The following is a 26,448-nucleotide window of genomic DNA, read 5'->3' on the forward strand; positions in this document are numbered from 1 at the left end:
TAGCATCTTCCAGATAGATGATGTCATCTTAACTGATGGTTTTGGCATAAGTGCCAGACCCCCCCATTAATCCGCTTAGCCACATCCCTGGTCTTTTATCTGTGGATCTAGCCAGCAAAGCCTAAAAGGCTTACATTTGTGCAGAGGCAAAATAAATACTGGCTATCTTACCGATCAAACCTCTGACCTCATTCAGCACAGTCCCTATGATTATGGTTATGCTTGCACTCAGCCTTGCTGTTACTATCCAAAGAGAAATTCAAATAGAATTCTTAGCCACCAACTCATTTTTTTTGACCTTAAACTCACATGCAAACTCCAAGGCCATTTCAATGAATAGCTGGAGATGACACCAATTTTCTACAAACAAACAAAAAACATTGGTGGTGTAGTGATGTCCAAATTCAGCTTACTAAGTCCCTGGGTAAATAACTCCTCAAATGAATTCCATATAACATGTAAACATGCTCAGCAGCTTAAAACAGCTGTTGTGGTTATTTGAAGCCAAGTGCCTGTTGAGATAGAATTGAACACTTCTGGGTCCAAGTAAGGATGAACTTGTCAGGCAAACATTCTAAGGTCATCTTTCCCTTGCCATTGTCAAAGAATTCTGAAAGCTTCTCATGCTAATGTCAAGCCTGTAATATGTTTGATAAAGTAGCATGATAAAATGTAAGCATCATTTGACTGTTAGTCAGGAGACATGTGTTTATATCCTGATTCTGACACTTATATGTCCTTGGGAAAGTCTTAGTTTCCCCTCTGCACAAACATGATAAAAATGCTTATACTACCTATCTTAAAAGATTATTTTGAAGATAGTACTTAAAGTACCATAGATATCCACTTTATTGCTATTGAGGAACTGGTCAGAAGAAAGAAATAAGCATCTTATTAATCACCTATTACATATCAGGCACTATGCTAAGGGCTTTACAAATATTATTTCATTTGATCCTTACAACAATCAGGTGAAGTAAATAGTATTATCCCATCTTACAGATGAAGAAACTGAGTCAGGCAAAGATTTGCCCAGGATCATAATGCTTGGATAGGTTTGAAGCTCATGCTTATCAAAAGTCTGAGATTTTTTCAGATAATCATTTCAACAACTAGAGTCTAAAAATCATTCCTCTTAATAATTGTGATCCCATTTTATATATTTGAAGAGAAGTTATAAAAGCCTGCTGAGGACCAGTCAGATGCTGAGGACCAGACAGAGGGGCTGAGATTCTTGGCAAAATTTAACAATATATAGAACGGGGCTCTTTGCTCATTACCAGTGTCCCAAATTCCACTATTAGAAGTTTATTCCTTTGGGGTTGGGTCTTCAAGTGTTCCCTTTTAAAGAATATACTTCCGGGAGAAGGGATACCTCATGCAATGATCAGCTTACCCATTTATGGGGATTAGGGGACAACCAAAAGAGAACAAGTTAAATTCTTGTGGGGTGAGAGGTTGGGTGAACGCCTGGAAGGATATTAAGTTATCATTATTAAGATATTAACTGTTCTCCTAGACCTATTTCACAGTCTTCCCTGGGCTGTCAGTCTTGCCTTGAGTTGCATTTTGTTCAAAAACCAAAAAACAAATCCCTCACCCTAAATGCACCAGACACTCTCTACTATAAAATAAAAACCTGGCTTCTCAGTTTGATATTGAAAGACCTTCCTAGAATGGTCCTAACATTCATCTAATTTCTCACTTTCCCCTTACAAGCTTCATTCTAGTTATTAATTTTTAAGTTGGGGTCTATGATCTTTTTTTAAAAAATAACGATTTCAATAAGAATTGGTTTGCTTTGTAACCTATGTATTTTATTTTGCAAATTCAATACAATGCTGCAGAGTGTTCCATAGGCATCATCACACTGCCAAAGAGGTCCATGACATAAAAAAATGCCTAAGGACCCTTGATCCAACTGAAGGAGTCCAATGATTGTCTCCTAAAGCCATTATGTAGGATAACTCTGGTATGTTCCTTTCCTTGAATAATTTGCCCTTCTTTGATGACCTCAACATAACAGATTGGGAAAAGCACTGAGTTTAGAATCCAATAACTTGGGACTGAAGCCTCCCACTCTGTCACTTTTGTTACCCATGTGCTCTTGGCCAATCAATTCACTTCCTTGGCCTCAGTTTCCTTGCCTGTAGAATGAAAGGTTTGGATTAAATGATCTCCAAGGTTGAAAATCTTAGGAGAAATATTTTCTTCAAAGTCCACCAAATTGTACCTTCTCTATAAAGCTTTCTGTGATCATATCAAGCCATCATAATGTCTCCAGCTTTTGACTTCAATGATAAGAGATATTCTATAAAACTGATAAAATATTTTATACATATTATCTCATTTCAGTCTCATGCCAGTCCTAAGAGTTGGGTACTACTATATTGTTACTTCCATTTGGGACCTTGCCATCCACCCTAACACTGCCCCAATAGGACTTCCCAGTCTTCTCCTCTGCCTTGTAGCTTCGCTTTTTTATAAACTCTATCCCAAGTGGTGTTAGTCTTTTCATCTGCCATTTAGCTTTAATTTTTTTTAATGTGTTATCTCCTTCAAATAATATGAACTCCTTGAGAGTATGGGCATCCTTATTTTTGTTTATATTCCAAACACTTAACATAGTGCTTGATGCATAGTATTTAATAAATGCATTTTTATTCATTCATTTTTGCAAATGAGGAAATGGAACCATAGAAAGGTTAAATGACTTGCCTAATTCAATTTCAAGTTCCTGAGGGCAGGAACTGTTTCATTTTTTAATTTTTGTTCTATGCTTTTCACCAGTTGATTAATGTAGAATAGGTCCTTGATAAATTGATGACTGATAGTATTGTGGTCCCCATTATCTTTTGTAACTTTCATTTATCTCTGTGCTATTACATTCTAATAAATTGAAGTTAATTAGCAGTAAAATTAATTGGAATCAAAATCTATAATAGTTCTTTCTGTACCAATCCTGACAATTACCATATGCTGTCTTCTACTGTGTTTATGTATGTCTTGCCAGAATAGAGCGTAAGCCCCTTGACAGCACTCTAACATCAGATATTTAAGCCCCCAATCACTACTAATTGACTATTTAACTCTTTTCAGAGCTGATCATACCTGCAAGACCCAGCCAGCATGGTACCACCTAGGATTGGTGCTGGTATGTATATCATTCTATGTTCACTGCAGAATGATAAAGAGAACTGAAGTTATACAGTAGCTGCTTTAGTGTGGGATTCATGAATTTTAATGATAGAGGAGTTTGAAGAGAAAAACACCAGTATTTCTGAATTGTGTGTATGCTTGTGTCCCCCTCCTGCCTTCTCATCCCCCTCAATTATATCTCCCCACCACCACCCCCAGTCAAATTAGAGTATCCAAGAGGCATTATATACAGAAAGGAACTTTCATAAAAGAAAATCCTCTCTCCTTGTTATCTTTTGACTTTTGATTTAACACACTGGTTGGCAAAGAGTTACAGCGTTGGTATAAATATAACCCCATGTGAAGGCTAGGTGGGCTAGACGTCAGTAGCACAGTCAACAACACCTCCCCGAAGCCTCCTCTTCTCTGACCCAAGCCTCAGGTCCCTGATCATTTAAGCACAAAACACTCCTCCACAGGCAAACAGAGCCAGGCAATCAAAGAGGGCTTGGGAGCAAGATTGCTTCTCCCGGGTTAGCCAGGGTAATGACCTAAATAGGAACACTTTCCCCATCAAGGGTTGGGTTTGGATTCAGACTGGAAACAGTACTGTACACATCTCGCTCCCCCCACCACCACCACCAAGGAGAGGTTGGTTGTTGTTGCTACTGGTGTTCCTCTTCTTTGGCACTGGTAATAACTGTCTGTAAAAATGAACTGAACTGTCTGGCAACCCTCAACGTGAGAGCCCTTTCTGTCACCTTAAACATCTGAGCTGGGCACAGAGCAGCATTCTTCATTTAAGGAATTATTCACATGATTTCCCCCGTTTTCCCTCTGTCTAAAATAAGGAGAGGGAGGGGATGGATTTATTTGTCCCTCTAGAATCTAGAGTCTAGATCTCTTAGAACAGCTGATAGCAACAGCCCTGGAGGCAGAGACCCAAATGTGTCTCGTTGTCACACTAGTTGGGGGACATCAGTTAAATCACTTCACCCTGTTTGCCTCAGTTTCTTCATTTGTCAAATGAACCGGAGTAAGAAATGGCGAAATCATTCTAGTATCTTTGCCAAGAAAACCCCAAGAGTCAGGCACATCTGAAACAACTGAACATTTCTGTTATTTCTCTGCCTTTCTCCTGGCTATCCCCTGAAATGCACCCCCTTCTCAGCCTCTCCTCTTGAAATCACTAATTTCCTTCAATGCTCAGCTCAAGCATGGGGCCTTTCCTGATCCCCACAGTTGTTAGAGAAGCCCAAAGAAACATTTCCTTCATTTTATATATATTTTCTAGATACTTATATATGTACATGTTTGTTACTTTCCCTAGTAGAATGTAAAGTCCCTGAGAGCAGGAACTGTTTCATTTTTACCCCAAGCTCTTCACCAATTAGTAAATACAGAATAAGTGCTTAATAAACTGATGACTGTTTGGGTTGTGGTCCCCACAATCTTCTGGAACTTTCATTTATCTCTGTACTATTTCTTCCTAATGAATTGAAGTTGACAGGTAGGAAAATTAGCATGGAAGTGAAATTTTAAAATTCTCCTATCCTTTAATAATTCTTCCACTTCTGAAAAGTATCTCTTACTGAAAAAGCTATTTTGCTTGCCCAGGGAAGGATAACAGGTTTAAAAAATTCTATTGGTGGAATAGTGACTTTTCAAGTAGAAAAAAAATAAGAGAGGGATTATTCAGTGAAAAGATGTTTCTTAATCAGTTATATTTGCTTGAATTATAAGACCGAGGTAGAAAAGAAAATTGTTATCATCATGTTGCACAATAGAAAAATGAGGATCAGAGAGATTAGACAGTAAGTAGGGCCAATATTAAGGCAAATCTCCTTAATCTAAGGTCGTATGAGTTCCACCTATTTTTTTCTTCTGAAAATGTTTATTTGGGGGAAACAATTGAGGAGTAGGAGCAGCTACATAATGGATCTGAAAGCAAGAAGATCTGAATTCAAGTCCAATAGGCACTTACTAGCTATTCAACCCTGGATAAGTCACTTCATCTTACTTGCCTTGGTTTCCTCATCTTTAAAATGAGCTGGAGAAAGACATGGCAAAGATACAACTAAAATAACTAAATAATAACTGAGGGGCAAGGGAGAAGAGCAAATAGAGTAATGACTACTCTAGAATGCTCATCTTGCCTTTTAGTATATTTCTATGACTCTTGACCCTCTTTTATGTTGCCACCTTTTCCTATTTCTACATAAATTCTTATTTAACATAACAAGCATCTACATCTACTCCAAATTAATAATACCAAGAATGGCTAAATCCTCAATAAATAGACAGCTGGCCATTAGCATTTCCCCCGCCTGGAATGTATCTAAGTGTTATAATTAATACATGCAGCATATTCTTAATTATATGATTAATACAGTCTCTCTGTTACTGAATCACCTTCCACCTTGAATTACTCAAATTGATTTTAATAAAAGCAAAAGAGTTCATCTGTTCGATGAATAAGAACCCACATTTTGGTTGTCATTGCTTTGTTGTTTTTTCTAGCTTTGAAGGTAGCTTTTATTCTCTCTGTAATTTGAATTAATGTATCTCTCAAATCCCTTAGAGGTAGCTAAGTGGCCAGTAGATAGAGCACTTGGCTGAGTTCAAATGAGTCCTCAGATATTTTCTAGCTGTGTGGTCCTAGACTAATCATTTACCCTCAGACTACCTCAGTTTCTTCAATTCTAGAATAGCAAATAACCCTCAAGATTATTGTAAGGATGAAATGAAATAATATATGTAAATCATTTAGCACAGTGACAGGTGCTTGATTCCTTCCTCCCCTTTGAGTTTCTAAGTTTGCATGTAGGGAGGACATGGCCTTAAGAAATAAATTAAATAACAGGCAGAGAAAACGTGATGGAAAATATTGGCAATCCATTTAGGAGACAAACAGCTACTGAAAACCAACTGCAGGGTACAGTTCTAAGCATTTGGAGTGATATATAAAATAAATAAAGGAGATTCCTGCCCTTGAGGAGTCCACAGTCTAGTTGGGGAGGCAAAAATTGATTTTTTAATGTATAAAATGCATTGATGATAATTATGGGGAAAAAAAACATAGTCCTTAGGTGTTAATTGGAATAAAATAGTAGAGGAATGAGAAAGGAAAATTTTCTGGTGAAATTCTGATCTGAGTCTTGAAAAAAGTGACAGACTGTCAGAAAGTGGGGAAAAATAATTGCAAGAGCTAAAGCACAGAAATAAGAAATAACAATGAACAGAATTATAAAACTCATCCCTTTCTTATTCTCCCAAACCTGTATCTCTACCCCCAAACCCTTGCCTGCACCCCAGATTTGCATTTCCAGCTATCTTCTGGAGAATTCCACCTAGATATCGACACCACTCTTCACATTCAATATGTTCAAAACTGAATTAATTCATCACTTTTCTTTTCAAAACCTCCTCCTCCTCCTCCTCCTCCAAGTTTTCCATACTTGAACTTCAGTTCTCCCAATGATCCCAGCTCATTTGTTTTTATTAAGGGAAGAGTCAATTTAGGGGTGACATAGAGGGAGAGTTTTTTCCCCCAGAAATATCTGTGATATAAAGATAGATGCAAACAGTTATCTTTTCCATGTACATCCCTGGGATTAGATAGACAGGTTCAGAAACTACATGGATCTTATCAGGGCATCTGATGTGACAGCACATTCAGAGGAAGTAATTTAAAACCCTGTCCTAGGGTCAGAGACAGTTCAGGCAAACTGGCTGGCAAATATACCTGTGTTCACAAGGGACACTTGGTTTGAGGATATTCATTCCCATGGCTGGACAGGAGTACTTGACACTATTGCAAGTGTCTTAGATAGAATACCAGACCTGCATCAAGAAGGACCTGAGTTCAATCTGACCTCAGACACATTCTAGCTGTGTGACCCTGGGCAAATCACTTCATCTTGTTTGCCTCACTTTCTTCATCTGTAAAATGAGCTGAAGAAGGAAAAGGCAAACTTCTCCAGTATCTTTGCCAAGAAAACACCAAATGGAGTCATGGGAGAGTTAGATATATCTGAAATGACTCAATACCAACAATTTGCCACTAGTAAAGAAAAAGAGTCCTGGGCTAAGAGGAATCAAGAGACATGAGTTCTAGACATAATTTTGCCATTAACTCATTGGGTGACTAGATAGAACAAGGTTTCTCTAGGTTTCAAGAAACTTCCTCGGCTGTAAAATGAGAGGGAAGCACCAGAGGAGCTCAAAGTTTCCCTTCTAAGCTCTGGCATTGAATGATTCTTAGATAAATCCCCAAGGATTGTAGTTTTAGATGATGTAAGGATATGGGTGCTAAAATGAAATGAATTGCATCCAGACTACTAAATTTTTGTTACCATAGAAAATTAGAATCAGAAATTGAATATCTGCCTTTAAAGGACCATAATTTGACAAAACAAAGAAAAAAGAAATATGAGGAAATATGTATACTTATGTATATACATGCTACCAAAACTTTTTCATACTAATGTTGAGAGACTGAGGGCAGAGAAGTGACATGGTGGATAGAGTAAAAGACTAGAAGACCTGAGTTCAAATCTAACCTTAGACACTTACTAACTGTGCAAGTCTAATAACTAGACAAGTCACTTAATTGTTTGCTTCAGTTTCCTCATCTGTAAAATGAGCTGGAGAAACAGAAAACTACTCCCAAGAGTTAGACAGCCTGAAAATGACTGAACAGGAACAATAAGAGACTGAACTTACAATATTTTTTTCTTATTTAATTATATTGCTTTGGATTTTTATCTTAGATTCATTTAGTAGCTTAAAAATCTCTCTTTTGGAGTGGTCCCTGAAATTCCTAGTCCTCTGTGTATTAGGCTACCTTACTCATACTGCCTGGAACCTCTCTAGGTGAGAAAGTTATATTTCCTAGGAATTTTACTAAATCTGTAATATCAGAGGTAAAAAAACAAACATATAGATCTAAGCAAGACCTTGCTTGTCCTCCTCACTATAAAATACCTGATCCTCATATGTATTGCTGAGCACCTCAGTTTTGTGGGAAAATGGAAGAACTGCCAAGAGCCTGGAATAACATAGGCATTAGGCCAGGAAGGTTTGCTTTCACAGAATCACTGATCCAATTCTTCCTGCTACAACCTGTATGTCAATTATCTTATTTGAAGTCCAAATATCCCTGTGCTAATCAATATCCAATCACAGATCTGTGGTTTCAAGACATATCTCTCCTGAAATCAGGACACATATATCTTATCCCCTGTAGGTATTGGCTAGCTATATCCTTATATCTCTGGTGATTGTGATCTGAATTTATCCTTCTTTTTCCTTCCAGGGACCCAGGTGTCTCAAGATAAATCACAAATTTTTTTTTATGTGCATTAAAATGCACTGGTTTCTCACTTTAAGCCTCAAAGCTCAGTCTACTTCTTCTATGGAAACCTTTAGATGAGTCCCAGTGAACTAGGACAGTGTTTATGTTTCAGGAAAATTAAAATAGACAAATCCATGTATTGATGAGCTATATTGTAGAGGGATTATATTTACTCCTATACAGAGACATTTGCACATGTACTATTAGGTAATCTGAATATTTAGAGGTAATATGGTTCAGTGAATATAGCAGTGAATTTGGAAGCTATAGGACCTGGATTCAAATCCCAGTTATTTACTATGTATATAAATAACCATGGACCAGTCACAGTTTCTCTGGGCTAAAATTCCTCAGCTGTAAAGTGAGGAGGTTGGGACATTTATGGCCTCCAAAGTCTGACCCATTCTAAATCTATGGCTTTATGATCAATTAAACAATAAATATTATAAAAGGTAGACTAAATAGTTTCTAATGTCCCTTCCAGGGCAGCTAGATAGGACAGTGGATAAAGTACTGGGTTTGATGTCAGGAAGATACAAGTTCAAATCTGATGTCAGATACTTACATGGCTGTGTGACCCTGGGTAAGTCACTTAGTCCTATTTCCTTGACTCTTCCTCTGCAAAATGAGCCTGAGAAATAAATGGCAAATCTTGACTGAAAACTGACTTAACAACAAGAAGAGATATATAGCAGGAAGTTGGATTTACAGGAATGGCATAAGTAAAAAAGATTAGGAATAGATAGAGAGACAACCAGGTGACTGAACCTAAAGTCAGGAAGACTTTATTCAGTCCAGTCTCAGACACCAGCTGTGTGACCTTGGATGACTTAACTTCTTTCTGCCTTAGGTTACTCATCTGTTAATTGAGTATTACAATAATAGTGTTTATCTCCTAGGGTTGTTGTAAGGATCAAATGAGATAGTTCTTATAGTGCTAAGAATATGGGAAGTACTATGAAATGCTAGCTATTATTATTAATATATTAATAATAATTAAATTATTACATAATTAAAGATAAATTATATTAATATGACTATTTCATAAATATAAATATAATAGTATTTATTATTAATAATAATATAGATTAGCAAAGTCAGGTTTATTGTTATTTGTCCTTTGTTCTTGAAGTGGACCAGTATCATCATGAGGGCAATGACTTGACTTATTTGTGAAATAGATATGAGAGGGCAGAACTACTCAAAATTGTCACCCTCACTTTCCCATCTAGAATCATGAAAATCCAGTGGCAAGACAAAGATAAAGACAATTAATGATGATCCAAGATGCCTTCAGGTTTGTAGATGATAATTGAACCTAGTAGAGCAAATGAGAGATCCAAGGGGAGAGAAGTCAAGAAAAATGAGAACTAAGAAAAGATCATGTGTCCCATAAGGTTCTATAAGAGTTCAGAGAATAGGGGCAGCTAGGTGGCCCAATGGATAGAGCACAGACCCTGGAGTTAGGAGGACCTGAGTTCAAATCCATATTAGACACTTAATAACGTGTGACCTCAGGCAAGTCACTTAACCCCATTGCTTTGCAAAAGCAACAATAACAGCAACAAAAAGAACTCAGAGGACAGAAAGATTACTCCAGGTTGGAGTGCTCAAGGGAAACTTCAAGAAATAAATGAACTAGGACTTGATATAGTATCTCAATAGATGGAGAAAAATTGACATTCTAAATGTGACAACAGTTTCAGCCAATGTAAGGTGGCATATATTCAAAGAACTGCAAATCTTCCTCTTTGACCAAAGCAAAAGGTATGTGGATAGGAGTAGGATAAGGTGTGACATGAAGGGGTTTGAAGACTAGGCTAAGAAGTTTGGGATGCATTGAATAAACAAAAGATTATTGAACAGTTTTGAACAGGGAGTGGCACAATCTGAGCTGTCCTTTGAAAAGTTGAAGCATGGATAAGAGGGAGAAGAAATGGGAAAGAGGTTCATAATAATGCTCACAGTCACCAACATGATAGTTAAGATTTATATGGAGAGCTAAGTGGGCAAGACAATTCACTCTTTTTGAATTCGTTTCTCATTTATTAAATGAACTGGAGGAGAAATGGGAAAGGGGTTCATTGTGCTGGACATAATAATGCTCACAGTCACCAATATAATGATAGTTAAATTTATATGGGAAGCTAGGTGAACAAGACACTTCATCCTGTTTGCCTCAGTTTCCTCACCCATAATGAGCTGGAGAAAGAGATGGCAAACCACTTCAGTATCTTTGCCAAGAAAACCTCAAATGGGATTAGGAAGAGTCAGACATGACTGTAACAACTGAATAATAAAAAAAAGATTTATATGGTGCTTCAAGGTTTAGTAAGCACTTTAGTGACCCTGATTGCCACCTCCAGTTGTCCTGATTTGTATCTGGCCACTGGACCCAGATGGCTCTGGAGGAGAAAGTTAAATTGGTGTCATAGCATAGCACTCCCTCACTCAAATTCAATTCACATACTTGCCATGTTATCTCCTCCCTGATGTCATGGTCCTCTTTGAGAACTAGGACAAACATCATCATCAAGCTTATTATCACTATTTTATAGACCAGGAAGAAAACTGGAGTTGAAAGTTAACTAAATCCTCCAGTGTCACAGAGATAGTGAATGTCAGAGGCAGGATTAGAATCCAGGTCCAACACTTTGACCTCAATACCACATTGCTTTTCAATATGCAATTTCCTTACAGGTCCAAATACCTGAATTTGCCATTCACAGCGCTTACTGTTAAGGAGGAAAGGCAATATCCCTGAGCCTCTCCCAACCCTGTCAGTGCATCTCCATGGGAACGCAACATCAGCTCAGTCTCTGCCTTAAACTGTGCTATCTATCTATTTCTATGGCACCTATCACCATGGTACCTACTCTGAAAAACACAGGCTAAAAACAGAACATAAAAGAAAAGGAGGGGGGGCGAGATCACTTTTCCTTAGTTCCCTTTCTCCTTTTACAGCTGTTATTGTACTCGAGTATAGTTCTTAACTACCCTTTTAGATTCTAGATTCTAGGTTTTTCCCCCCATCATATTTTGTTCTCAATCCTAAAATTTTAAAAAATATATAAGACTTGCTTATTACTACAATATCTTCATTTTTGATCTGGCCTGAGAATCTGAGGAGTTCCTGTTCTACAGCAGAGATTCTAAGGTTATCCATATAATCCTCTGCAGACAGTTCACACCCAAATTTCTTTCCCTGTCATTTGTTTCCAACCAAAGGGTTTGAATGGGGGAGGGAGGGGTTTTATGTATTCTTAGCCATTATGGTGGTCTGGCTAACTACATAAAAATGAGACCATAAATTTATTGAAGCAGGAAAGATTATTATCTTTCCTATAAGCATATGCAAATGTGGGGATGGGGGATGGGGAGACCCCAATACCAAATAACCTTTATTTCTTATACAAGTTGTTCCGTAAACAAACAAAAAAATCCTCATCTTTCAGCAGAGTATTGTCTCAATCTCCTGTTGTTCAGTTGTGTCTGACCCTTCATGAACCCTTGGACCACACCTATCTGTGTGGTTTTTTTTTAAATAAAGATACTAGAGTGGTTTGACATTTCCTACTCCAGTGTATTAAAGCAAACAAGTTAGGTGACTTCCCCAAGGTCACACAGGTAGTGTCTGGGCTATATTTGAACCCAGATCTTTCTGAGTCCAGACCCGTCTAGCTGCCTCCTCACAACCTCCTATTACCTCCCATCATAAAAGGAATTCACATTCACCTAACACTATAAGGTAAGTCATGCAATCTCATAGATAAGGACACTGAGAATACTGAAATTCATAAAAATGGATTAACTTGGCCAGGAGCACCCAGCTAGTAAATTTTGGAGCCAAGGTTTCTGACACATTTCCCTAAGGATTCATCTGATCCCACCTGCAAGACCCGAGTAAACCAAACCTAAAATTGACTTCTCATGTTCAAGACCCCTTTAGTACTGATGCTTCCTATATGTAGCCTTAGTAAGTTGCCTATCTGGTCTGTGGCTCAATCCTTTACACTTTGCTTAGTGAGGTGTTGCAGTGGAGAGAGCTCCGGAGTTGGAATCAGGAAGAGCTGAGTTCAGTATGACCTTAGACACTTCTTACACTCACAAGCTTCATGATCTTGGGCAAGTAAGTCACTTAACTTCTCTCTGCCTTGGTTTCCTCATCTATAAAATGGAAATAATAATGTTACTTACCTCTTGGGGTTAAAAATGAGATAAGCATTATATGAAACTAGTTATCATTGCTGTAATTATCCTTTAGTGATTTTTTAGCTTCTGACTAATTGTCTAGTTTCTGACCTTATCTTAATCTCAGGCCAATCTTCTATTCCTACATCTGGTCTTCATCCTTAAATCCCCTTATCTAGATCTCTAGTTTCTGGATCTATATCTGCATTCCAAAGGTGCTCATTGTCTTGCTTTGATAAATATAAACAGAACCCTGACTCATCATCTTACTCATTTTTCTCCCTTGCTGCTCCCATTTACCAGAATTTGGACTTTAGCCATAATGTACGTTTATGAAAAATTATGTTTTGACTGCGGGTTTCACCATGAAGTGTTGGCTGAGCCTTAGTGCTTCTTTAGTGAAAATTCAAACACTGTCCCTTCCTCTTGAGCACTGGATGCCTTTAATTGAGGAAGAACAACTACCTATAATGCAAAATTAAGTAGGACTTCATTTCCTATACTTAGAATTTTCTTGTTAAAGAGAGGGATGAAAATTACTTTGTAGGCTCTCCTTAGTTTACTCTAGAGCTGAAGCACCCCAGGTCAGTTTCTGGTACCCAGATCTTATCTGGGTCTATGCCAAAGGCTTCAGGTCATTCCCATATTGGCTTTGGCCCAGAGGATACATGACACTGCAGGCTGGTTCTCAGGTCTTCTCAGAAATTCCAATCCATTTAGCAAACAGCTGCAATGGGAGACAGCTACCCTAAATTTCTCAGATTGACTTTTTTTAATTGAAATTTTATTTTATTTTTCTAATTACATTCAATGATAGTTTTTCCCAACATTCATCCATTTGCAAATTTATGGGTTCCACATTTTTCTACCACTCTCTTTTCCCTCTCCCCTTCCCATGGCAGCAGTCAAATTGACTTTTGAGACCTTTTTCTAACTCCCTTTTTTTCTGTATCAATTGTCTAATTATTAAAATAATGGTTGACATTGTATGCTTTAAAATTTACAAAGTATTTTACAGGTATTATCTCATTTGATTCTTATAATTCTATGAGACAGAAACTATTATGAAGACTATTTTACAGATGAAGAAACTAAGAGTGAGAGATATTAAAGGACTTGTTCAAGTCATTTATCCCTTAACCCTGTTTGCCTCAGTTTCCTCATATGTCAAATGACCTGGAGAAGGAAATGGCAAATCATTCTAGGATCTTTGCCAAGAAAACCCCAATAGGGTCAGGAAGAATTAGATATGACTGAAACAATTCAGCAAGAACAACTAGCACTGTGCTAAGTCCTTTTTACCAATATTATCTCATTTTTTCTTTTTAATAACTTTGGTGGTATTATTAACCCCATTTTGTAGTTGAGGCAACTGAGGTAGACAGTAGTTAAGTGAATTACATAGCTAGAAAGAATCTGAGAGCAGATTTGAACTTGGGTCTTCCTAACTACAGCCTTCTATCCACTGCCCTACTCAACTGCCACTGGGAGGCATTGTAACACAGTAGAAAAAGCAATAGATCGCTATTCTATTCCTTTTGCCATATTGTTGTTCAGTCTTCATGAACCCATTTGGGGTTTTCATGGCAAAAATTCTGGAGTGGTCTGCCATTTCCTTCTCCAACTCATTTTACAGGTGAGGGGCTGAGGCAAACAGAGAGAGGTGATTTGTCCAAGATCACACAACTATTAAGTCTGAGGCTCGATTTGAACTCATGAACAGGAGTTTCCCTGATTCCACTATGCCACAATAAACATATGTTAACTCATTAGAAAGGGTTTTAAACATATATTGACCAAATGAAAAGACTTGGTTTGGAATTACAGCTTTTCTACTTACTATCTTGTGACCCTGCCACAGTAGAAAAAGCATTTGATTTGTAATCTGTTGGGTTGTAATCTGGATTTTGATTTGAGTGACCTTGGGTAAACTATTTAACCTTGTCCTTTATTCACTGTGCCACCTAAATGAGGAATTAATTATCACTAAGGTCCTTTTTAGCTTTAAATTTCCTACCCTTTAGGCACCTCTGTGTATAGGATACAGTATTTCTGAATAATGGAGATAGGTAGGAAATAGTTCCTCCTTTCATGGAGGCTATGACCTCAAAGACTATGGGCAGGTAAGTGATAATGTGTCTCTAAGAAGTACATTAAGGAACTTCCCAGTATCTTCTCAAGTGCCCAGGCTAATATTATTTAAAGATGACAAAATGACAAATCCTCATTTCCCCAAAAGAGGAAGTAATAATGCTTGTCCATTCTTAAAGAAGACCACAACATCAGGGAGATGCCATGACAAACACATGAATTTGAGTGAGGGGGTGTTATGCTAAATCAGCAGTCTCTCTTTCTCCTCCAGAGCCATCTGAGTCCAGTGGCCAGATACGTATCAGGGCCAGTGGAAATGGCGCTGGCTGCAACACAATCAGAGTTGTAACTTGCCCGAGGTCACACACCAGTAAAGTGTCAGAGGCTGGATTTAAACTCCCATCCTCCTGATTCCAAGGCCAGTGCTCTATCCACTGCACCAAAGCACTTTCCTGGCTTCTTTGGGAGAAACAGAGGTAAATAGTCACCTATTTACTGTACCCTTACATTGTGGGGTTCTTTCATGCTCTTTCTGTCAGCTGCCCAGAGCTAACCAAGACCCAAAAGGGAGATGGTGAAAACATATTTGGTAACCAGGCAAGAAGTTTTCATCATGCTTCTTGTTTAGAGTAAGTTTCTTCACCATTGTTGGAAAATCACAAAGTCTTAGACCTTTTTTTTTTTAACTAAACTGATTTACTTGTTTTCTAGTTCATGGGATTTAGATGACAGGTACCAAAGCATTTTCCATGGTGCATTTGTCTTTCAAATAATAAATATTTCCGGATCAGAAAAGTCTGAGTGATGACAAGGCTCCATTTTTAAAGAAAGTTACAACTTCCCTCATAGCTTTTAGAGACTGTGGAATAACCCAGGTTCATTTATGGGTTCTCTCTACAAGACTGTGACCTGGAAGAATGAGACTGGGGCAGCCTCCTCCTCCTCAAACTGGCATTAGTACCAATTGGGGGTAGGGCTCACAAGCCCTGTAATTTAAAAAACAAAACTAAGCTTTAAGAAGTAACGTGAGTTTAGACAAGATATCAACTCCAGGCTGCTCCCAGAATTTCAACTCTCCAAATTTTGGCAGAATTACTTTGTAACATTCCCCAGCTCCTAGCACAATGCCTACCACATAATAGGTTCTTAATTAACCTTTGTTCCATGAATAACCACTTTACAAGAATATCAAGCAATTCTGATTATGTGCTTGAGAGAGACTGCAGTTCTTAGTTGCTTTTCAATCCTGCTGTCAAGTAAGCAGCAATTACCTACCCTACAACTCCCTCCTAACAACCCCTGCCAGAAAAAAACTTACCTGAATTCCCAAAGGATCCTCCAAACTCAAAGAGCCCACAAAAAAGATCTGAGCACTTGGAGGAAAAGGGGTAGTGATAGATGGTAAAGCCTCCTACAACAGTACCTCCTTTCTTCCATAATAGTACAGATTCATTATAGTTCTTTTTACTTGCTAATTCATTAAACAGAAAAATTCTAGGGGTAGTCTCAAAAGACCTGAGATCAAGTGTTGGTTCTAAAGTTGATGGCATCTATGATGCTGGACAAGTCACCTAGACTCTCTGAATGAAATTTTAAAAGCATTATTAAAGTTCCTCCTATCGTGATGTAGGTAGATATTCAAGCAATCCTGGCAGTCAGGCTCTGTCCCTAAGAAGCTCACATCCTAGTAGGGGAAACAACACATAGAGGGGAGCTTGAGGTGGAAAGCAGACAAGGGAAGAAGGTATATGAAGCTAATGGCATGCTTTGAAGGTAGTTGAGAAGTGGTATGATGGCTAGTTTGAGATAATCACCAATCATAGCCTAAGGGTCCTTGGAGTTTCCCTCAGTTTGTTCATCTCCAAAGATAGGGATTAATCAATCAATAAACATTTATTAAACACTTATTATCTGCCAGGATTATATTCTAAGTATATAATCCCTTCCCTCAAAGAGTTTACAATCTAATGGGGGAGACAACACACAAACAAATATATATAAAGTAATTTATATATACAAGATAAATAGGAAATAATTTTAAAAGGGAAGGCTCTAGAATTAAGAAAGGTTGGGAAAGCTTCTTATAAAAGATGGGATTTTATTTGGGACTTAAAGAAGGGGCAAGGGGTGGTTAGGTGGCTCAGTGGATAGAGCACTGGCCCTGGAGTCAGGAGTACCTGAGTTCAATTCTGACCTCAAACACTTAATAATTACCTAGCTATGTGGCTGGCCAAGCTATTTAACCCCATTTGCCTTGCAAAATCCTAAAAGAAAAGGGGGGGGGGGCAGTTAAGGTAGCACAGAGCTAGGCCTGTTAGTCAGGAAAATTAATCTTCCTGAGTTCAAATTTGACTTCAGACACGAGCTGTGGGCCTTTACAAAAGTCACTCAACCCTCTTTGCCTCTGTTTCCTCATCTGTAAAATGAGCTGGACAAGAAATGGTGAATCTCTCTAGTATTTCTGCTAAGAAAATCCCCCCAAAAGGGGGCCACAGAGCATCAGAAGACATAATTGAAACAACTGAATATCAAGATATTAATTCACTTTGTGAACGTGATCATGGCATGAGAATGTAACACATTATTCTTGGTGATTTGATATAACTATTAACAATGTATACATCTTTATCTAAATAGAGAATTTCCTGTCTAAGAGCAAATATAGTGACCTCACTCCAGTATCTTTGTCCCAAATGTGATCACAAAGGAGTCAGACCTGTCTGAAACAATTGAACAACACAGTATTTCTCACATGTAATACTTCATTTCTGTGTCTTAGGATACTCTCTCATCTTACCTCAGTCTCTTAAAAACTTCATGACTCACTCAGCTCAAACACTCTTCTCTGGAGGGATCTTTCCAGTTAACATTTTCCTCTAAAGTTACTTCATATCTGTGTTGTATGTATCTTGTACCAGAAAGCCTTTGAGACACAGAGAAATGCATGGTAGGAGTTGAAATTTGGTGGGTCAGAATGGAACCTTTTGGATTTGCCCTTCTCAGAATGAGACCTAGCAGTCCTGAGGGAAGCTGATGAACCATGATTCAGTAAGCAGCCATAAGGTGGCAGATTCAAAGAGGGAGAAATAGTAGCATCATAATGGCAGGCTGTGAACTGGTGGTTGGGGAGAAAAAGATGGTCCAGTAAGAGCTTTGAATGAGGACTCACCCTCCATTAGTGAGGCAGTTTGAATTCTTTCTCTCAGTTTACCACAGTTTTCTGCTTCTTCAATTATCTAAGAGGAGGGTGGGGTTAGGACAGATTGGAACTTGAATTAGAAAAAGGACAGAAAATCTTTAATTTCCTGCCTCCTGCCTTTCTGCTTGCAGACATTTTCTACATAATTTTTTCTATTTCTTTAAGCTAATCCTTATTCCTTATTTTTAAAATTTTTCAAGTGATCCATGTAATCTTGATTGTGAATAGAGTAGTATAGTGGAGAGACCCAGCATATATAGCTTGGCTTAGTTCAGAGGAATACTTCTTTGTCTAAAATAGCTCTTTTTGGAACTGTTCATGTAGAGTAGAGCTCATAAACTATGTCACAGTTCAAGACAGAAAAAGAGTATGATAAAGCTATATATTTTCACCTTATTTATTTAACTATATGAAAATATGCTACAGTGGATGAATTAAAAGTCAGAATCAAGCTTGCCAAGAGAAATAACAATCTCAGATATGTAATGATAGCACTTTGATGGAAGAAAGTGAAGAAGAATTAAGAAACATCTTGATAAGGGTGAAAGAAGAGAATGTAAAAGTCGACTTGAAGGTTAACGTGGGAAAAAACTCAAAGAAAATGAAAACTAAAATTTTGGCAACAAGGTCTATCACATCCTGGCAAATGGAGGGAAAAGAAATGGAAGCAGTGTCAGGTTTTTTATTCTTGGGCTCAAAGATCACCACAGATGGTGACTGCAGCCATGAAATTAAGATGCTTGCTACTTGGAAGGAAAGCTATGGCAAATCTGGACAGCATACTAAAAAGCTGACAAAAAGGTTTAATCAAAAATATGTTTTACCAGTAGCAGTGCAAGGCTGGGAGAGTTATAAGGAAATCTCCCCTTTTGAATTGTGATGCTGAAGAGTCCCTTGGATGCAAGGAAATCAAATTAATCAATACTTAAATTAATTCAGGGGATTCACTGGAAAATCAGATACTAAAACTGAACCTTCAATACTCTGGTCACTTAATGAGAAGATAAAACTTGTTAGAAAAGACCCTGATGATGGGAAAGATTGAAAACAAAAGGAAAAGGAGACAGCAGAAGTTGAGATGGATAGATAGGTCATGGAAACAACAAACATGAAAAGCTTTCTAGAGATAGTGGAGATAATAGAGGATGGAAGGGCTGATGTGCTATGGTATATAGGATCACAAAGCGTCAAACATGACTGAATGACTAAATGACTAAATAACAACAATCAAAAATAGAGTTTTATGGTTTTGATTATTAACAGCTTTTGATCACAAATTTAATAACTTTTGATAAACTTATCAAAAAGAGAATTTAAAGTGGATATGACTTTTTTTTCTGTTCCTCAGACTTAAAACAATATAAACCAAATAGCTATGATATCTGGTGTGAGCCACATTGTCCCTCCTTCTCCTGAGCCCCACATTGTTTTTTTCCTGGAGCACATACAATGGCTAGAAGAGTAACTCTATCCAATAGAAGAAAGAAAGGCATTTTGGGAAGAGTAGTTATACCCCCAAATTCCAAAGATGGGAGCCAAAAAAATGGGAGTGTCTGTCTCCCTTTCCAGACAGTGAAATTTGTTAGTTACATACTTATACCACCACCATCCTCATTATCATCATTGTCATTATAGAAAAACACTATTTGCCAAGCTCTTTACCTATATATTTTCCCCCTTATAATGTCAGTTCTTAGAGAGCATGGACTGTCTTTTTTTTTTGTATTCCTAGCACTTAATACAAAGCATGGTATTGTAATCACTTAACAAACTCTTATGAGGGGTGGCTAGGTGGCGTAGTAGATAAAGCACAGTCCCTGGAGTCAGGAGTACCTGCGTTCAAATCCTGTCTCAGACACCTAATAATTACCTAGCTGTGTGGCCTTGGGCAAGCCACTTAATCCCATTGCCTTGCAAAAAAAAAAAAAAACCTCTTATGGATTGATTTAATAGGATTATCACATACCTAAATGATATATAGAAACATGTGTCATGATGTTAAGATCCAAAATTCTTTCTGCCAGTAATAACAATTTTGTGGATAAAAGTCAACCTCCTGGGCCTTGGACTTGTGGATGTTGTCTAATAGGGAGGACAAAGAGGTGACAATACTTTCATCATAGACAAGGGAGGAATCCAAAATTAATCATTTGATCAGGTATGTAGCCTTCCAACATGACAGAAGTTAAAAAAAATCTATGGAGATATACAAGCCTGGACTTTCCATTAGTTTATGAATTTTGAAGGTCACTTAGTCTAACTCTCTCATTTTAAAATAAAGAAACAGGCCTAGAGTGAACCAGGTTGAGGTGCTTTCTGAGCTTTTTTTAATGTCTATTCACTGAGTCTACAGGGACTGGGAATACCTTTTTTTCTTAATCTATTTTCTATTTTTAATAATGGACATTTATGTAACACTTTAAGATTTAGAAAGTGTCATCTTGGTCTGGCCAAGATAGTGGAGAGAAGACAGACACTGTGTTAAGTGCTCCTGGTATCCTCTCAAAAATAACATGAAAGAAACCTCTTAACATAAACTCAATCGACAAAACCCAGAAAAAGAAAAAGGAGAACACCTGCCACAAGGGTCTGTCTCAGGGGAGCTTGGATGAACCAAGAGTGGAGACCAGAGGGTGGGCATAAGGACAGCAGCTAGAGGAAGCCAGAGGACCAGCTTTAGTCTCAGAGGCTTAACCAACTTTAGCCCAGGAGTCCTTGACCAGGGGGAGGGAAGATCTGCACCACTGGGTGTGGAACCTGAGCTCCATACCTTTAGGGAAGCACTGTTCCAGGAACAAAGGGTAGCCACCCCCTACCCCCTCAGGTGCAGGTGTGGAATACAGAGACTGGCTTCCTCCCCCAGGGCCCAGACTATTGTTCAAAATCAACTCAAACCCTGCTGCTCCTCCTCACTCCCTCCTCATCCCCTCCTCACTCCCTCCAAGATTGGGAGAGGATTTCAATAACTCCAGAGAAAGCAACCAGCACCTCCTACTGGCTGTCCCTTGGAATTACTAAGCCAAGTGAACCTCTAGGGTTTTTCAAAAGCAAACCTCTGAGAGCCAACTCCCCCCAACATAAGATCCCAGAAAAATGAAGAAAAACCAGGGAAGGGGGACTCATGGAGAAACACTTAGAAGTAACAGATTCTAACCCAGAGAGACCTAGCACTTCTGGGGAGAATATGAATTGGTCTCTAGACCAGAAAGACTTCCTTGAAGAAATAAGGAAGGAATTTAAAAATCAATTGGAAAAATTTGGAAAAGAAACTCAAGAGAAAATTAACACATTGCAAGAGAAAATGAACATCTCGTAACAAGAAAACAAATCCCTGGAAAATACAATTGGACAAATACAAAAAGAAATAATTCTCTCAAAACTACACTTGGGCAAATGGAAAACTCCTTCAAAAATAGAATTGACCAATTGGAAAAAGAGTTGCAAAAGGTAAATGAAGAAAATTCTTCTCTAAAAAAAAGAATGGGATCTGTGGAAACTAATGACTTCATGAGACAAAGTGTCATGTTTTTTGATCAATAACCCTATGAGAGAGAAGAAATAAGCACTTACTTTGTGCCAAACACTATATTCAAAGCTTGACAAATATTATCTCACAACAACCCAGTGAGGTGAATGTTGTTTTTATCCCCATTTTGTAGTTGGGAAAACTGAGGCTAGTCTAAGCTTTTTTTGTGGAAAGGTCAGATTGAAGACACTAGAAATTGCATGCCATGTCCTTGTACCCCCTTTTTAGTCTTTCTTTTAATGTAGTTTTGGTCTTTGATCTGGCACAGTGATACACAGGCAACTGATTGAGAAATGATCCCACAAAATCTTGTGCTGATTGGTTATCCTGGCATGGGATGACCCTGTGTTTGTGGAGGTTATGCCAGAAGAGTATGAACTTCAAGAGGTGCAACCAAGCTAGAAAGGTGTCAGATATGGCACTTGAAACTGAGTCTACTGGGGCAGTTAGGTGACTCTGTGTATAGAGCATCAACCTTAAAGTCAGGAGGACTCTAAGAGGAATCAGGAGGATGTGAGTCCAAATCTGACCTCAAAGACTTGATACTTAATAGCTGTATGACCTTGGGCAAGTCACTTACTCCCATTGCCCCATAAAAAAAAAAGAAAGAAACTGAGTCTTCTGTCCAAGGTACAGGGAGGAGTACAGCACCAGAAGGATAATTACTGAATAATGAATTCATTGGCCCAAAACCTCCATGAAACTTGGAAAAATAAAAATAGCCACAAATGCTATATAGTTCCTCCCCATGTTTTGTAGTTGAAGAGAAGAAAAATGACAGAGAAGTCACATATTTTGAACCCATCTATAAACATTAATTGTTGAGATTCCAAATGTGAGGATCTTGTCCAGTGACCAATGAATTGATGAACATGGAAGAACTGAATTATATCAATGCTAATTTTCTTCTTAGAGATGAAACTAGTAGATATGGAAGGCACTTGATAGTAAATGGAAGGATGGCTCATTGGGGGCTCTCCTTAGAGAGGTAATAATAATAATAATAATAATAATAATAATAATAATAATAATGATAATGATATAACTGACATTTAGAGAAAATTTTAAGACTTGCAAAGCACTTTGCATACTTTCATTTGTTTATTAAGGGGATTGTCAGAGTTGGTTCATCATGAATAAGACATTGATTTTTTGTTTTGATCCTGCTAATGCTAATCACAGTATACAGTAGGTATCTAATGAATGCTTGTTTATTGATAATTCAAAAGCTACATAAACTTTATTTTATAGGATACTTGCAGTCTTCAAGTTGGGCATAAGCAAAAAGCCTACCACAAAGATAAATGTAGTTTATATGTCAACCTTTCTTGCAGATGATGATGTAGCAGAGAAATTCTATGAATAACTCAATGATACAACATTAGGCAACATTAATTTCAGTACTTGGTGACTCCAATATAAAAGTCAGTAAGCAGAAAACAGAGAAATACATGCTGAAAAAAATGAATCCAGATTAAGGGGGGGGGGGGGCTAGTTTACTCCGAAACTACAAAACATATTATGAATACTTTCCTTTTTTTGAAATTTTCTTTAGAAGTTCCTGGACATGACAGGAACTTAGCATTACAAAAAAAACAAAGGAAGAAAGGGAAGGTAAAGAAATTGACAGGTTGGAAACTAGTGATGTGGGAGTTATTTTCTGAACTGTCAGATAATACAAAAATCACTTTTATTTTGGAATTATGGGAGAATTTAGTCAAAGACATTCAAATATAGCATTAAATAATGGTAAAGTAGTTAAGTTGACCTGTTTCCAAATCTTGCCTCTCTTAAACTTTACCTTGTTGTGTAATCTTGGTAGAAAGGAGTTTAATAGTTGTCAGCCTTGATTTCCTCATTAGTAAACTGGGGATAATAATACCAAAGTATCTGCTTCATGGGGTTGTTATAAGGCACAAAAAAAAGATAAATAGGTAAAGTGCTTTGCAAACCTTAAGCACTATATAAATATCCATTATTATTATTATTGTTATTTTCATCATGGTCATGATTATCAGTTCTATGCCCAATCTTGTCTAGTCCTGGACCCTACTTACAAATACAGGGGGGAAAGTAGCACAGTACAGCACTGACCCTGGAGTCAGGAGGCCTAGAGTTCAAATGTGATCTCAGACACTTAATACTTACTTAGCTGTATGACCTTGGGCAAGTCACTAAATCCCATTGCCTTGCAAAAAAAAAATAGAGTGGAAAAAAACCCAGGATAATAATAATGTATAATAAAGCATTAGCTAAATAATTTCTTTTAATTGTCTTCTACTTTATGTCTTAAGTTTAGTCTTATTTAGGGACAAGTCTAGATATCACCATATTATAGTCTGTGAGTACTCAATAAAAGTTTTCTGGTGGATTCTTGGCTTCCCCTGAGATCAAAGAACAAGGGTGTGTGACAGCAGGGACAGTTCCTGGCCCTTCCTCAATCCTCCAGCTTCCCCAAGGCTACCTATTGAAGTTAAACCCCTACAAAGGTGACCACCCTGCTTTTAGCCCTTCACTTGACTCTCTTCCTCTGCAAGCACACAGATGGGTAAAGTAACTTGCTCAGTTCAGTTAGTCAACAAGCATTTATTAAAGGATCACCATGTGGTCCTATGGTAAGTGTCAGATGTCAGAAACAAACTTCACTTTCTTTCACTTGTGACCTTCCTTCTTGTTCTGGCAAGGGGCTTGAATTGACCCCAGAGTATCAGGAAAAGGGAGGAAAGGAGGAGGAGGGGGACCAAGTTTTCCCGGAGAATGACAGAGATCATCCCGTCCAAGTCCATTTTGCCAGATCCTAAACCAACAGGTGCGCCAGCATCAGTCAGTCCTGAGTCCCAGAGAGATGTTTAAAATGTCTCGTTCCTTCCACACTAAACTGTAATACAAGATGTGGCCTAAATTTGGAGTGACTTTGAAAGAAAGATGAGTCACTGAAATTCACCCGGAGTCGGCTAACCCAGAGGGACACAGTCTCCCATGATTCTCTCGGCTTTTCAGGCCCCCCGGGGGACCTGAGAGTGAGGGTGTTTCTTTAGAGCAGAGGCTGAACTGGGCAGTTGGCTCCCCCCTCTCACTTACTGTTTGTTTATTACAGCAGGACTGGGGCTCAAAAACAGGTCCCCTCTTTGTTCCCGGGGTCTTGCAGAATGTCCGTTCCTCTCAGAAAGGAATAAGAGCCCCTGTTCTTCTGATGGCCTGACCCATCTGTGTCTTATATAGCATTACAGTTGCACAAGACAAGGCCAGGCTCTGACTGCAGCAGCTCACAATGGCTCACTTCACAAGGAAGAGGTTTCTCTGGTCCCGTGACTTGGAGCCAGGCCTCCCTCATCTGGTAGCTGGCTGGGCTGTGTCCTTAAAGGAACAGGAGAACCACAGTTACTTTGCTGCCCAGGTTTTAATATCATTTACTGGCGGTTGTCCTCTCTGTGTCTCTCTGTTTCTCTACCTCTTTTTCTGTTTGTATATGTTTCTCTCTGTCTTTCTCTCTCTCTCACTCTTTGTCTCTCCCATTCTCTATCTCTCTTCTGTTTCTTTGTCTCTGTCTCTCTCTGTCTCTGTCTGTCACACACACACACACACACACACACACACACACACACACCCTCTGCCCCTTTCTTCTCCCCCCCCCCCCCATGTACTTTACTCTTCAGGGACACTATTTTCCTTCCTGGTTCTGGAATCAGATTCTCCATCTCCTGATTGTTCATTTGCATTGACTGTGCCCATTCCTGAAATGCTCTCTCCTCATCTTTGCCTCCTGTTTTCTCCGGTTCCCTTCAAGCCCTCCCCACACCCACCCAGTTATTGATATTTTCATGTGGCTCATAAGTATTTGAAGGCCAGTATCCTCTGCACCATCCCTCTTTCAGAATTCCACATTCTACAGGAAGCCTTCCACTAAACCCCTCAAATCCTCCCCTCTTTGATTATCTCTGATTTTTCCTCTATACAGTTTGTTTGTAGCTGTTTGTGTGCTGTCTCTCTCCCATTAGACTGGGAGCTCCAGGAGGGCAAGACCTGTCTTTGCCTTTCTTTGCATTCTTAATGGTTAGCTTGGTACCTGACAGACACAAAGTAGGCACTTAATAAATATTTACTGACCAAATGACTTCAGCTCACCATTCTAGAAACCAGGAAGGTCTGGGTGGTGGTAACAGTAGATGGGCAAATCACTTCTGCTTCTGTTTCCTCATGCATAAAATGGGAATGTGAATAGGATCTATAGGTTTACATAAATGAGTACATTTATGAAAAGAACTTTGCAAACCAGAAAGGCCTATAAAATAAAAGCTATTATTAGCCACCAAAATTACCTCCAATAAGTCACAGGATTTTAAGATTTGAGCTGGAAGGGATATTTTTGGATATCTCTTTTATTTTTCTTCAACAATCATTTATGAAGCTTGTACTATATGTCAGACTTTACAAGTATTATTTCATTTGATTCTCACAACAATCCTGGGAGGTACACAACAATCCTGATATGAGGTACTCGTATCATCCAATTTTACAGTTGAGGAAACTGAGGCAAACAAAATTTAAATGACTTGCTCAAGGTCACAGGGCAAGTGTTTGAGGTCACATTTGAACTCGAGTCTTCCTGAATCTCAGTCCAGATATTGATGGTGTCCCTTGCTGCTTCTGACTCACCCCTATGATTTTACAGATTTAGAAACAGAGACACAGAGAGGCAAAGTAATTAACTTCCTCAAGGTCACAGCAAGATTCAAAACCTGCTGTCCCGACTCCATCTCCAGCACTCTGTCTATTATGTCATCTAATACAGTCTGAGGGGCAGCTGCAGCTTCAGTTGATTTTCTTCTCTGTGCTTTCTGAAAAGAAGAGTATTAATTTAGTGCTTGGCTTTTTATGACTCAGGAGGAGGCCCATGGAGATGAATACCTTTATCCACAGAGAACTGAATAATACTTTGATGAATAA

The 26,448-nt window shown here is 38.4% G+C and overlaps 1 protein-coding gene across 1 annotated transcript in view; it reads right to left on the minus strand.

Annotated features, from left to right (window-relative positions):
• The window catches only part of DGLUCY (D-glutamate cyclase), a 125,915-nt gene extending 101,124 nt beyond the window's left edge, over positions 1 to 24,791 (minus strand). The window contains exon 1 of the mRNA XM_074235500.1: positions 24,583 to 24,791. The gene's annotated coding sequence lies outside the window, so the exon portion shown is untranslated. The remainder of the gene's footprint in view (positions 1 to 24,582) is intronic.
• Positions 24,792 to 26,448: the final 1,657 nt, after the last annotated feature.

The sequence above is a fragment of the Macrotis lagotis genome, chromosome 4, assembly GCF_037893015.1.
Source record: "Macrotis lagotis isolate mMagLag1 chromosome 4, bilby.v1.9.chrom.fasta, whole genome shotgun sequence".
NCBI classification, from domain to species: Eukaryota; Metazoa; Chordata; class Mammalia; order Peramelemorphia; family Peramelidae; genus Macrotis; species Macrotis lagotis.